Here is a 13,839-nt window from a genome sequence, read left to right as displayed (position 1 = left end):
AGCAACTTGCCATTGGTCATCCAAGTCAGAGTTCTGTCGGCATCAGTTCCAAGATGAACGGTAGCAAAGAATTGAGCCACCAAATCTGCATCGAAATCCTTGTTGAACTGCATGATCCTGAGAATGTTCAGCTGAGAACACATCTGAAGGGCTTCGCCAAAGTACTCAGGGTCCTTCTCCATGGCATCAGTGTCAATGGAGCAAACATCAACATAGAGATTCTTCTTGGCCTTGATCACATCAAAATAGATGGCAAACTGAAAGCGGTTCCAGAACGGGCGGTTGACCAAAGTGGGATCTTGGTCCGCCTCATAGGGGTTGCGGCGACGCTTTTCCCAAAACTCCTTGGCAGTCATCTCAGTCACAGTCTTTCCCTTTGGCTTGTTGGCGGATCTCTTCGACTGCTGAGGTGGTGGAGGAGCACTTGCGGATGCGCCTGCTGGTGGCAGTTGAGTGCTAGAGGAACCACCTGCTGGCTCAGAGGTGCGGTAGCGCTTTGACGTTGCACGCCCGGGGTTGACACAGCGAGCTTGAGGCTCAGGATGTTCATCACCTGGAACCAAACACAAGAACATGCAAAACAACCAGAAAGAACGAGCATAAGCCAACAAACACAACAAAAGGATCAAGGTATGGCAGGAACATGATGGAACTTGGCAGGCAGCGGCAGTACCGCGACATGCACGCGGTAGTACCGCCCAAGCGGTAGTACCGCTCCAAAGAGAGTGGTAGTACCGCTCGAGGCGGGGAAACAACAGTTCCCTACTATCGTGGTCAGATCCGGCACTACCGGCCTGCCAAATTCAAAAATATTCCTACCAAACTCTAATCTAGATAGTCTAGTTGCCTTCTCCAACCTACTCAAGCCTAGATTTAGCCAAAAATCTAGAGATGCAACCACCGTTGTCCCTAAGACGCAAGATCTGAAAACGAGACAAAAGGAGAGAAGGAACGGGGGCAATACCGGAATCCATGGCAAGAGAACGAGGTGGGGATCGACTCCACCGAAGGAAATGGTGAGGGACGCCCCGGAGACGAAGATCCGCTGGAGCCCTCCCATGGTGATGCGTGGCTGGAGAGAGGAAGAGGAACGAGGGGGCGAAGCGAATGGGTATGGGGGAGAAGAAACCTCCCCCTGCCCCGATATAACCCCCTGGTCCCATCCCGCAGCGGTAGTACCGCGCTGGGGGCGGTAGTACCGCTTATGAGCGGTAGTACCGCGCACCACCAGCGGTAGTATCGCTCAGCATGCCACGGCAACTAAACAACACGGCTTAGCTCGAAAAAGATAGAACAAAAGGCAAGAAGAAGAGAGAACACACCAGCAAGAGGCCAAGACACAACTCTTCAATAGAGGGCAGTGGCCAAGGCCACCTATATTTGAGTCAAGAGATATGGTGCCGTGAAGATTTTAACCTTGGGCCCATGACCAAAACTCGTCTTTGAAGCACAAGTACCATCAACAATGGCTAATGTGAAAGACTTGATCAATTTATGCATAATGGGGGGGAGGGAGAGTTTATTGAGGGAACAACACTCCCCCTATATCCATGCCTACATCTAAACTAGACAACAAATTGAGTGTGGTGGGGTGTGCAAGGGTTCAAGTCACATTGCTCGAATCAATGATATTTAGCTCATGCCTTAACTCGCGAAATCTTGCTTCATCCAAGGGCTTCGTGAAAATATCTGCAAGGTTATCATGAGTGTTGACATAGTTGAGCTCGATCTCTCCTCGCCTAATGTGATCCCGGATGAAGTGATACCGAATCTCAATATGCTTTGTCTTGAAGTGTTGCACCGGGTTGAGAGAGATCTTGATGGCACTTTCATTGTCACACCAAAGAGGCACTTTGTCACAAATGACACCATAATCCTTTAAAGTTTGCCTCATCCATAAGAGTTGTGCACAACAACTACCGGCTGCTACATACTCCGCTTCGGTGGACGAGAGAGACACACAACTTTGCTTTTTGGAAGACCAACTTACCAAAGAGCAACCAAGGAATTGGCACCCTCCAAAAGTGGACTTCCTATCCACTTTGTCTCCCGCCCAATCGGAATCAGAATACCCTACAAGCTTGAAGTTTGCTCCTCTTGGGTACCATAAGCCAAAGTTTGGGGTATGAGCCAAATATCGAAAGATTCGTTTGACCGCCACATAGTGACTTTCCTTAGGTGCGGGTTGAAACCATGCACAGATTCCCACACTCAACATGATATCCGGTCTAGATGCACAAAGGTAAAGCAAGGATCCAATTATGGAGTGATATACCTTTTGATCCACCGCTTTACCATTGGGATCAATGTCAAGTTGGCACTTGGTGGGCATTGGAGTGGAAGCCGACTTTACATCACTTAGCTTGAATCTCTTGAGCATGTATTGAGTGTATTTGGCTTGGTTGATGAAGGTTCCTTCTCTTCTTTGCTTCACTTCGAACCCTAGAAAGAACTTCAACTCTCCCATGGAAGACATCTCGAACTTTGAGGTCATGAGAGCGGCAAATTCCTCATTGAAAGCTTTGTTAGGGGAACCAAAGATAATATCATCAACATATAATTGGCACACAAACAACTCCCCTTTGACCTTCTTAGTAAAAAGAGTGGGGTCGATTAGCCCAACTTCAAAACCACGGTCTTGTAACAACTCGGTAAGGTGGTCATACCACACACGTGGGGCTTGTTTAAGGCCATAGAGTGACTTATCGAGTTGATACACATGATCGGGAAAGTAGGGATCCTCGAACCCGGGGGTTGCTTGACATAAACCAATTCATTAATAGGACCATTAAGAAAAGCACTCTTCACATCCATTTGTTGTAACTTAAAGTTATGATGAGAAGCATATGCAATCAACATGCGAATGGATTCAAGACGAGCAACAGGAGCAAAGGTTTCAACATAGTCGATACCCTCGACTTGGGAGTAGCCTTGTGCTACCAAACGAGCCTTGTTGCGAATGATAATCCCATGGGCATCTTGCTTGTTCTTAAATATCCACTTGGTTCCAATGACATTGTGGTTCCCGGTCGGTCTTAGCACCAATCTCCACACTTTGTTGCGCTCGAAGTTGTTGAGTTCTTCATGCATGGCATTGAGCCAATCCGGATCTTTGAGCGCCCCATAGACCTTGTGGGGTTTGACACATGAGACAAACGCGTGATGTTCACAATAGTTTGCTAATTGTCTACGAGTGCTTACCCCCTTTCTTAAGCTTCCGAGCACATTCTTCATGAGATCATCCTTGGTGGAGAGCTTGGAAGCAACCTTGGCGGCACGACGCTCCAATTCCTCCTCGGGAGTGAGACGAGGAGTAGTCACTTGATCATCTTGAGCGTCGTCTTGAGCTTGTTCTTGTTCTTGAACTTGCTCGGAGGAGAGAACTTGACCTTGGGTATCACTTGGTGTGTCAACACCGTCTTGAGCATGATCTTGCCCTTGGTCTTGTTCTTGAGGATGAGGGCCTTCACGTTGTTCTTCGGAAGTGTGTGGGCCTTGGGTTGGTGATGGCTCCACTTGAGTGGAGCATTGTCCTTCTCCTTCGGCCACAAGGGGTTCCTCAATGGGTAGGATAAAACCAACACCCATTCTTCTTATGGCTTGAGGACGAATTTCATCACCTGCATCACAAGTGCCACTTTGCTCCACTTGGGAGCCGTTATTCTCATCAAACTCCACATTACACGTCTCCTCAATAAGTCCCGTGGATTTATTAAGGACACAGTAAGCATGAAAGTTTGTAGCATAACCAACAAATATGCCCTCATAAGCTCTAGCCTCAAATTTAGACAACCGAACACCTTTCTTGAGAATGAAACACTTACACCCGAACACCCAAAAGTACTTGAGGTTGGGCTTGTTGCCGGTGAGTATCTCATATGGAGTCTTGTTCAAGCCCTTGTGGAGGAAGAGATGATTGGATGCATGACACGCGGTGTTGATGGCTTTGGCCTAAAAGTTGTATGGAGACTTGAACTCCGCCATCATGGTCCTTGCCGCATCCATCAACGTCCAGCTCTTCCTCTCCGCAACACCATTTTGTTGAGGGGTGTAAGGTGAGGAATATTGATGCTTGATCCCCTCATCACTAAGAAACTCATCCAAGGTGTAGTTCTTGAACTCGGTGCCGTTGTCACTCCTTATTGTCAAGATCTTTGCATTGTGTTGACGTTGTTCTTCATTTGCAAAGTCAATGATGGTTTGTTGGGTCTCGCTCTTCCTCTTGAAGAAATACACCCCAAGTGTATCTTGAGTAGTCATCCACAATCACCAAGCAATACTTCCTACCCCCAAGACTATCGAAGGATGGAGGCCCAAAGAGATCCAAGTGAAGGAGCTCCAAAGGCCTCTTTGAGTAAATGATAGTCGTGGGAGGGTGCGCCTTCTCATGTAGCTTTCCTTCGATACAAGCACTGCAAGCACGATCTTTAGCAAAACTAACATTCATTAGTCCACGGACATGGTCCCCCTTGAGAAGACTTTGCAAAGATCTCATATTTACATGGGCTAAATGGCGATGCCAAAGCCATCCCACATCAACTTTAGCCATTAGGCATGTCGCGGTCTTAGTGGGTCGCTCCGAGAAGTTAATCACATATAGACCGTTCTCGACATGCCCAACAAAGGCTATTTTAAGGGTCTTGCTCCACAAGAGGGCCACGGTGTCAATATCAAAGAAAGTGGCAAAGCCCATGATTGCAAGTTTACGAACGGAAAGTAAATTGTATGAAAGGGACTCAACAAGCATGACCTTATCGATCGTGAGATCATGAGAGATGACTACCTTGCCAAGTCCCAATACCTTAGAAGATGAGGCGTCACCCCACTTGACATTGGTGGGCATAGATGGAATCTTGTGCACGCCTACCACCAAGTTCTTGCTTCCGGTCATATGATTTGTAGCTCCGCTATCGAGCAACCATGATCCCCCACCGGAAGCAAACACCTACAAGAGATCAATGCTTGGTTTTAGGTACCCATTTTGTAATGGGTCCTTTAATGTTAGTAACAAGGGTCTTTGGAACCCAAATAGACCATTCAATGTACTCATGGGGAGAACCAACAAATTTGGCATAGACATGCCCATCACTAGCACGACATAACACATAAGAGGGATTAAAGTAGTCGGCTTTGATGGAAGGGGTGGCATTGCCCTTTTTGACACCGCCACCCTTCGCATTGTTCTTCTTATACTTGGAAGCACTCTCTCCCTCCTTCACAAAGGTTTGCATGAGAGGAGGAGGTCGTTTGGCCTTGTCATTTTTCTTCTTGTTCTTGGACTAGGGCACGTACCCAATCCCTTCCTTGGCCACAACTCCCTTTTGGTTGGTCAAGAGGTCGTTCAGGTTCTTCTTGCCTTGTATGCAAGACGCAAGACCTTTCTCAAGTTGCACCTTTAGCTTAGCGTTCTCCTCAACAAGATGCACATGCTCACAACACGGGTTAGTAGCATTTGCATTCTCAATTAACACCATACGAGGAAAAGTGGCTCTTTCCTTGGTTAGCTTTACTTGAAGTTGATCATGAGACTCTTTGAGGCTAGCATGAGCACCCTTCAAGACTTTGTGAGCCTTGTCAAGTAGATCAAACTCCTCTTTGAGTCTAGCAAGATCAACCTCAAGTTCGGCCTTCTCGGAGTTTAGCACACGAGAACCAATGAGAACATGATCAAAATCTTTCTTTAACTTAGCATGATCAACATTGTGTGACTCCTCAAGAGTCAAACGAAGACCATGCTCTTCCTCAAGAGCATTGGAAAGATCTGAGACCTCATCGGCATAGTCACGACTATGCCCTTCCATCTTAGAGATGGTATCTTCGTGAGCCTCGATCATGTCATTGGCTTCACCAAGTTGTTCCAAGAGAGCAACAAAGTGCTTCTTGGATTTACCCTTAAGTTTGCCCATAAAGGCCTCAAACTCATTCACCTCCACATTAGCTCCCTCATGTTCATCAATGCTATCAGTCGAAGAAGGACGATTAATGATGGTAGTTTTGATGTTGGAGGTTACCTTGTTGGTGGCTTTAGCCATGAGGCACTTGGCGGTGATGCTCTCATTGGGTGAGTCGAAGAGAGACACCCGTGGAGTCGTCGCAATGGCAACTGAGGCCATGGCAACAGACTCACCATATTCATCATCGTCATAATCCTCATTGTACTCTTCTTGTACCACCAATGCCTTGGAAGGAGTCTTCTTGGTGAAGTTGCTCTTGTTGGGGAACGACTTGGCCTTGTCCTTTCGGATGAGCTTGCCACCATTGTCTTCCCTCTTCTCATACGGGCACTCCGCAACAAAATGACTCACATTGCCACAATTGTAGCAAGTCCTTACACATTGCTTGCTCTTCGTGCCACTTGAGTTGTTTTTGTTAAAGTTTGGCCTTGAGTTTTTCTTGCTCCAAAATTGCCTTGAAGCAAGTGCCATGTGTTCATGATATGCATACTTTGTATGTTCGGGGTTGCTCTCCTCTTCTTCCTCTTCTTCTTCTTCAACGTAGACCTTGGTCTTCAATGCAAGGTTGGGCTTCTTTGCCCTTTGAGAATGAAGCACCACATTGTCGGCGGTCTTGTCCAAAATGTTCATGGCCACAAACTCATCCAACACTTCGCTTGAGGTCAAAGTGTGGAAGTCCGGCCTTTGACGAATGACGGAGGACATGGCCTTGTGGTAGGGCATCATTGCCTTGAGGAATTTGCGCTTGATCCAATTGTCATCTGTGTCCTTGCTCCCGTGATCTCGGAGTGAGACCGTGAGTTTGGTTACTCTCCGATAAATCTCACGAGGTTCTTCATCTTCTTTCATTGCAAACTCATCGGCCTCATCTTGCACCACTTCATAGTTGGAGCGTTGAATGCTTGCGCTTCCCGGGTAGAGTGAGACAACACAAAGCCATGCGTCTTTGGCCAAGGCGAAGGGCCGAAGATGAGGTAGATCTTTGGGTGGAATTGCATCTTGAATGATGAAGAGAGCATTCTCATTGAATTGATTATCCGCGGCTTCTCAAGGAGTGAAGTTTCTTGGATCATGCGGATGGAAACCTTCTTCAATGATTCTCCAAAGATTAGTGTTCACATGATTTAAATGACGTCTAAAGCGGTAAACCCAAGAATCAAAGTCCTCATTTTTCACAATCTTAGGGGGAGGACCAGCATGATTCAAATGAGTGGAAGGAACCGGTCCACCATAAACAAGTGGTGGTTCCACATGAGCAAAGATGCCGGTGCCATTCTTACCACTAGAAGAAGGAGCCTTTTCACTACTAGCTTCCCCCTTATCGGAGGTAGCATCCGTCACCTTGTCAGTGGGATTACCCACTTTCAACGGTGCGGTGGATAGTTTAAGCCCTTCAAAGAATTTAGTAAACATGCTTTCAACCTCGGTCGTCATGGAGGTTTTCAATGTCTCCAAGGCCACATTGAACTCCTCACGAGAGACCGAGGTTTCCCCATCGCCCGTAGATGAGATCGGATTCACACCGGAGTGTTCCTCCACACCGTCTACGGTATCAACCATACTCTTCGGACGATAAAGTCCTTAATAAAGAGACTAGGCTCTGATACCAATTTAAAATATCGATATGGTTGACTAGAGGGGGGGTGAATAGGCAACTATCAATTTTTTACTTTTCTTTACCAAATTAAACTTTGCATCAAAGTACGTTGTCTAGATGTGCAACTAGGTGAGCAACCTATATGATGCAATAACAACAAACAAACAAGCAAGCAAGAGAAGTAACACTAAAGAGCTTGCACAAGTAAAGGTAAGAAATAACCAAGAGTGGATCTGGTGAAGACGAGGATGTGTTACCGAAGTTCCTTCCTTTTGAGGGGAAGTACGTCTCCGTTAGAGCGGTGTGGAGGCACAATGCTCCCCAAGAAGCCACTAGGGCCACCGTATTCTCCTCACGCCCTCACACAATGCGAGATGTTGTGATTCCACTATTTGTGCCCTTGAAGGCGGCGACCGGACCTTTACAAACAAGGTTAGGGCAATCTCCACAACTTAATCGGAGGCTCCCAACAATACCACGAAGCTTCACCACAATGGACTATGGCTCCATGGTGACCTCAACCGTCTAGGGTGCTCAAACACCCAAGAGTAACAAGATCCGCTAAGGATAGGTGGAGGAATCGAAAATCTCTTGGTGGAAGTGTAGATCGGGGCCTTCTCAACCACTCCTGAGCAAATCAATAAGTTTGATTGGCTAGAGAGATAGATCAGGCGAAAATGGAGCTTGGAGAATTAATGGAGCTTGAGGGGGAAGAGTTAGGTCAACAGGGAAGAAGGGGACCCCCTTTTATGGTGGGGGCAACAATCCAACCGTTGCCCCACTAAACAGCCCCGCAAAGGGCGGTAGTACCGCTTGGGTGGGCGGTACTACCGCTGAGCTAGCGGTACTGCCGATCCACCTAGTGATACTGCCGCGCAAAGGAGAGAAGCATGGATCTGGACCCAGAGCGGTACTACCACGGTGGTAGGGGAGGTACTACCGCTGAGAAGCGGTACTACCGCCACTACTGCCGCAACTAGTGCCGCAAAACCCAACACGAGAAAAAGAGCCCTCGAGTCGAGGCGGTAGGAACCTGACAAGTCAGCGGTAGTACAGTTGCGGAGTCACCGACGGTACTACCGCTGCAGAGCGGTACTGCCGCTTGTGACCCCTCAGCGGTACTACCGCTGGGTAGCACGGTACTATCGCTGGGACCCAGACAAGACACACAAGTAGAGAAAAGATCTCTCTATCGAAGCGGAAGGGCTCGGAGGGTGAGAAGCAGATGTGTACGTGTTGATTCCACCCAAGCAATACCGCAGCGGACCCCCTCTTGATAGTACGGTGCCCTCTACGCAACTAGTCCACCAAAAGACAAACGAAAGAGCTACACCGTCTTAAGTGACACTCTGAGGGGAAGAAATTGTCTCGTGCCAAGGATGAATCTCTGAAATGCTCAAAGATCACGATTAGTCCGCAAACACGTTGTCATCAATCACCAAAACCACATCAAGAGAGATATGCCTCAACACCATGTTATTTTGAGAAGAAATAATTGCTTAGTTAGTATGCTTGAAGTATTATTATTTTTATGTCAATATTAAACTTTTATCTTGAGTCTTATGGATCTGAACATTCATGCCACAATAAAGAAAAAATACATTGAGAAATATGTTAGAAAGCATTCCACATCAAAAATTCTTCTTTTGTCATTTACCTACTCGAGGACGAGCAGGAATTAAGCTTGGGGATGCTTGATACGTCTCCAACGTATCTATAATTTTTGATTGCTCCAGGCTATTATATTATCTATTTTGGATGTTAATGGGCTTTATTTTACACTTTTATATCATTTTTGGGACTAACCTACTAACTGGAGGCCCAGCCCAAATTGTTGTTTTTTCCTATTTTAGGGTTTTGAAGAAAAGGAATATCAAACGGAGTCCAAACGGAATGAAACCTTCGGGAACGTGATTTTCTCAACAAACATGATCCAAGAGACTTGGAGTGGCCGTCAAGAAACAAGGGAGGAAGGCACGAGGCAGGGGGCGCGCCCTCCACCCTCGTGGGCCCTCCGTTGCTCCACTAACGTACTTCTTCCTCCTATATATATCCACGTACCCCCAAACATCCAGGAGCACCACGAAAACCTAATTCCACTGCCGCAACCTTCTGTACTCGAGAGATCCCAACTCAGTGCCTTTTCCGGAGCTCCACCAGAGGGGCATTGATCACGGAGGGCCTCTACATCAACTCCATGGCCTCTCCGGTGATGTGTGAGTAGTTTACTTCAGACCTTCGGGTCCATAGTTATTAGCTAGATGGCGTCTTCTCTCTCTTTGGATCTCAATACCAAGTTCTCCTCGATTTTCTTGGAGATCTATTCGATGTAATCTTCTTTTGCGGTGTGTTCGTCGAGATCTGATAAATTGTGGGTTTATGATCCAGATAATCTATGAACAATATTTGATTCTCCTCTGAATTCTTTTATGTATGATTGGTTTATCTTTGCAAGTCTCTTCAAATTTCAGTTTGGTTTGGCCTACTAGATTGATCTTTCTTGCAATGGGAGAAGTGCTTAGCTTTGGGTTCAATCTTGCGGTGTTCGATCCCAGTGATAGAAAGGGAACCGATACGTATTGTATTGTTGCCATCGAGGATAAAAAGTTGGGGTGTATATCATATTGCATGAGTTTATCCATCTACATCATGTCATCTTCCTTAAAGTGTTACTCTGTTCTCTTGAACTTAATACTCTAGAGGCATGCTGGATAGAGGTCGATGTGTGGAGTAATAGTAGTAGATGCAGGTGATACGTCTCCAACGTATCTATAATTTTTGATTGCTCCATGCTATATTATCTACTGTTTTGGGCAATATTGGGCTTTATTATCCACTTTTATATTATTTTTGGGACTAACCTATTAACCGGAGGCCCAGCCCAGATTTGCTGTTTTATGCCTATTTTAGTGTTTCGAAGAAAAGGAATATCAGACGGAGTCGAAATGGAACGAAATCAACTGGAGAGGTTATTTTTGGAAGGAAACACGCCTGATGAACTTGGACCCCACGTCAGGGGAGACACGAGGTGCTCACGAGGGTGGGCCCCCCTAGGGCGCGCCCCCTGTCTTGTGGGACCCCCGTGGCTCCTCCGACGTCCTCCATGCACCCATATATACCCACGTGACCTAAAACTTCCAGAACGCAAGATAGATCAGGAGTTCCGCCGCCAAAAGCCTCCGTAGCCACCGAAAACCAATCTAGACCCATTCCGGCACCCTGCCGGAGGGGGCAATCCTTCTCTGGCGGCCATCTTCATCATCCCGTTGCTCTCCATGACGAGGAGGGAGTAGTTCTCCCTCGGGGCTGAGGGTATGTACCAGTAGCTATGTGTTTGATCTCTCGTTCTCTCGTGTTCTTGATTTGGCACGATCTTGATGTATCACGAGCTTTGCTATTATAGTTGGATCTTATGTCTCTCCTCCCCCTCTTCTCTCTTGTAATGAATTGAGTTTCCCCTTTGTAGTAATCTTATCGGATTGAGTCTTTAAAGACTTGAGAACACTTGATGTATGTCTTGCCGTGGATATCTGAGGTGACAATGGGATACCGCGTGCCACTTGATGTATGTTTTGGTGACCAACTTGCGGGTTCATGAACCTATGCATAGGGGTTGGCACACGTTTTCGTCGTGATTCTCCGGTAGAACTTTGGGGCACTCTTTGAGGTCCTTTGTGTTGGTTGAATAGATGAATCTGAGATTGTGTGATGCATATCGTATAATCATACCCACGGATACTTGAGGTGACATTGGAGTATCTAGGTGACATTAGGGTTTTGGTTGATTTGTGTCTTAAGGTGTTATTCTAGTACGAACTCTAGGGCTGTTTGTGACATCTATAGAAATAGCCCAACGGATTGATTGGAAAGAATAACTTTGAGGTGGTTTCGTACCCTACCATAATCTCTTCGTTTGTTCTCCGCTATTAGTGACTTTGGAGTGACTCTTTGTTGCATGTTGAGGGATAGTTATGTGATCCAATTATGTTAGTATTGTTGAGGGAACTTACACTAGCGAAAGTATGAACCCTAGGCCTTGTTTCCACACATTGCAATACCGTTTACGCTCACTTTTATCACTTGCTACCTTTCTATTTTTATTATTTCATATTACATATACTATTATCTACCATCCATATACCACTTGTATCACCATCTCTTCGCCGAACTAGTGCACCTATACAATTTACCATTGTATTGGGTGTGTTGGGGACACAAGAGACTCTTTGTTATTTGGTTGCAGGGTTGCTTGAGAGAGACCATCTTCATCATACGCCTCCTACGGATTGATAAACCTTAGGTCATCCACTTGAGGGAAATTTGCTACTGTCCTACAAACCTCTGCACTTGGAGGCCCAACAACGTCTACAAGAATAAGGTTGTGTAGTAGACATCAAGCTCTTTTTTGGCGCCGTTGTCTGGGAAGTGAGTGCTTGAAGGTATATCTTTAGATCTTGCAATTGAGTCTTTTAGTTTCTTGTTTTATCACTAGTTTAGTTTATAAAAGAAAGCTACAAAAAATGGAATTAAGTTTGTCTCATACGCTTCACCTTTTTAATATCTTTCATGAGTATGATGGAAAGGATAATTGTGCTAAAGTGCTAGAAGAAGAAATCCATAAAATGTTTGGCACTAAATCTTTGAATGATGAGCATGATTGCAATGTTGTTAGTACGAATTCTTTGAATATCCATGATGCTAATGATGATTGCACTAGTTATGATGAAAATGCCTCCTATAAACATGTCAATTTTTGCGGAGTAGATTGGGTTTGCAAGTACACACCAAATAGGGAAGATAGATATTGCAAGAGGCATAAGTGTTTAGAAACTAAATTGTTGCAAGAAAGTCTTGATGAGAGTGTTGAAAATTTAAAATATCTTTACCGTACTTGTGAACTTTGTAATGAACATGGTCATTTAAATATCAAATGCAAATTGTTTCATGACCGAATCGTGTCCAAAAATTGTGATGGCTTGATTTCCCTTGCGCATTATAATGAACTAAGTTTGATTTTGGGTTATGAAGAATTGAAACGTCAAACTAAGCATATTCCAGAATATAACCTTGAGAAATTCCTCGATATTGATCTAGAGAAGGTTTATATGTATTGTGCGGTGAATTGCATTGAAAATCCTTATATTGCCAACTACATAAAGAAAAGAAAAGAATTAGAAGATGAAGAGAATACTAATGAAAGGGAAGAGACTTCCCAATATCCTCCTATTATTTCTTATGATGAATCAGGTAACGAGGGGGAGCCTCCTATTCAACCAATCTCATTAATAAGGAGCTCCAAAAAGAGGATTGAACCCACGCATGATGTGGTGAAGAAGAAGAAAAGAAAAAGGAAGAGAGGTAAAAAGATATCTCTCCCAAATAATGCTGCTCCTATTACTACTGTGCCTCATGAAAATATAATTGTGGAAGATAATGATACTTCTTATGATCTTGAAAATCTTTTTGGCACTTGCTTGGAAGAATATAATAATTGTTATACTATTGGTGCTATCCATGCTATTAATGATGAGAGTGATTATGCTTATGATACGAAAAGGCCCAAGCTTGGGGAAGCTATGTTTGATGAGGATGACATATTTGAGAATATATTTGCTACAATTAATGTTTGTCCCAAGCTTGGGGATGCTACGCTTAATGAAGATTATATCTTTAGTCTCCCAAGTTTTGGTATGCAAATTCATAATGATAATAACATGCCTCCTACTTATGATAATTGTTGTGATGATACATATGCTATAAAAAGTAGTGAGGATTATATTTATAAAACTTTTCATGATTATGGTTACCCCTTTTCTGAACATTACTCTTTTAATGTGGAAACAATTTATAATATTCAAGTCTCTTATGATACTCCCACTATCCCGAATGAGAAGAATTTTGCTTATGTGGAGAGTAGTAATTTTTCTATGCTTGTAGATCCTGAAAAGAATGCTTTAGGTGCTGGTTATGTTGCTGAATTAATTCATGATGCTACTGAAAATTATTATGAGGGAGGAACATATGCTTGTAGGAATTGCAATGATATCAAGTTTCCTCTCTATGTGCTTAAAATCTTGAAGTTATGCTTGTTTTGCTTTCCTATGCCAGTTGATTATTGTTCCCATAAATTATTTGCTCACAAAATCCCTATGCATAGAAAGTATGTTACACTTAAATGTGCTAGTCATATTCTTCATGATTCTCTCTTTATGTTACAATTCTTATCCTTTATGTGAGCATCATTGCAATCATCATGCCTAGCTAGGGGCGTTAAACGATAGCGCTTGT

This window comes from Triticum dicoccoides, chromosome 7A (genome assembly GCF_002162155.2).
Source record: "Triticum dicoccoides isolate Atlit2015 ecotype Zavitan chromosome 7A, WEW_v2.0, whole genome shotgun sequence".
NCBI classification, from domain to species: Eukaryota; Viridiplantae; Streptophyta; class Magnoliopsida; order Poales; family Poaceae; genus Triticum; species Triticum dicoccoides.
Note: the sequence above shows the minus strand (reverse complement) of the source record.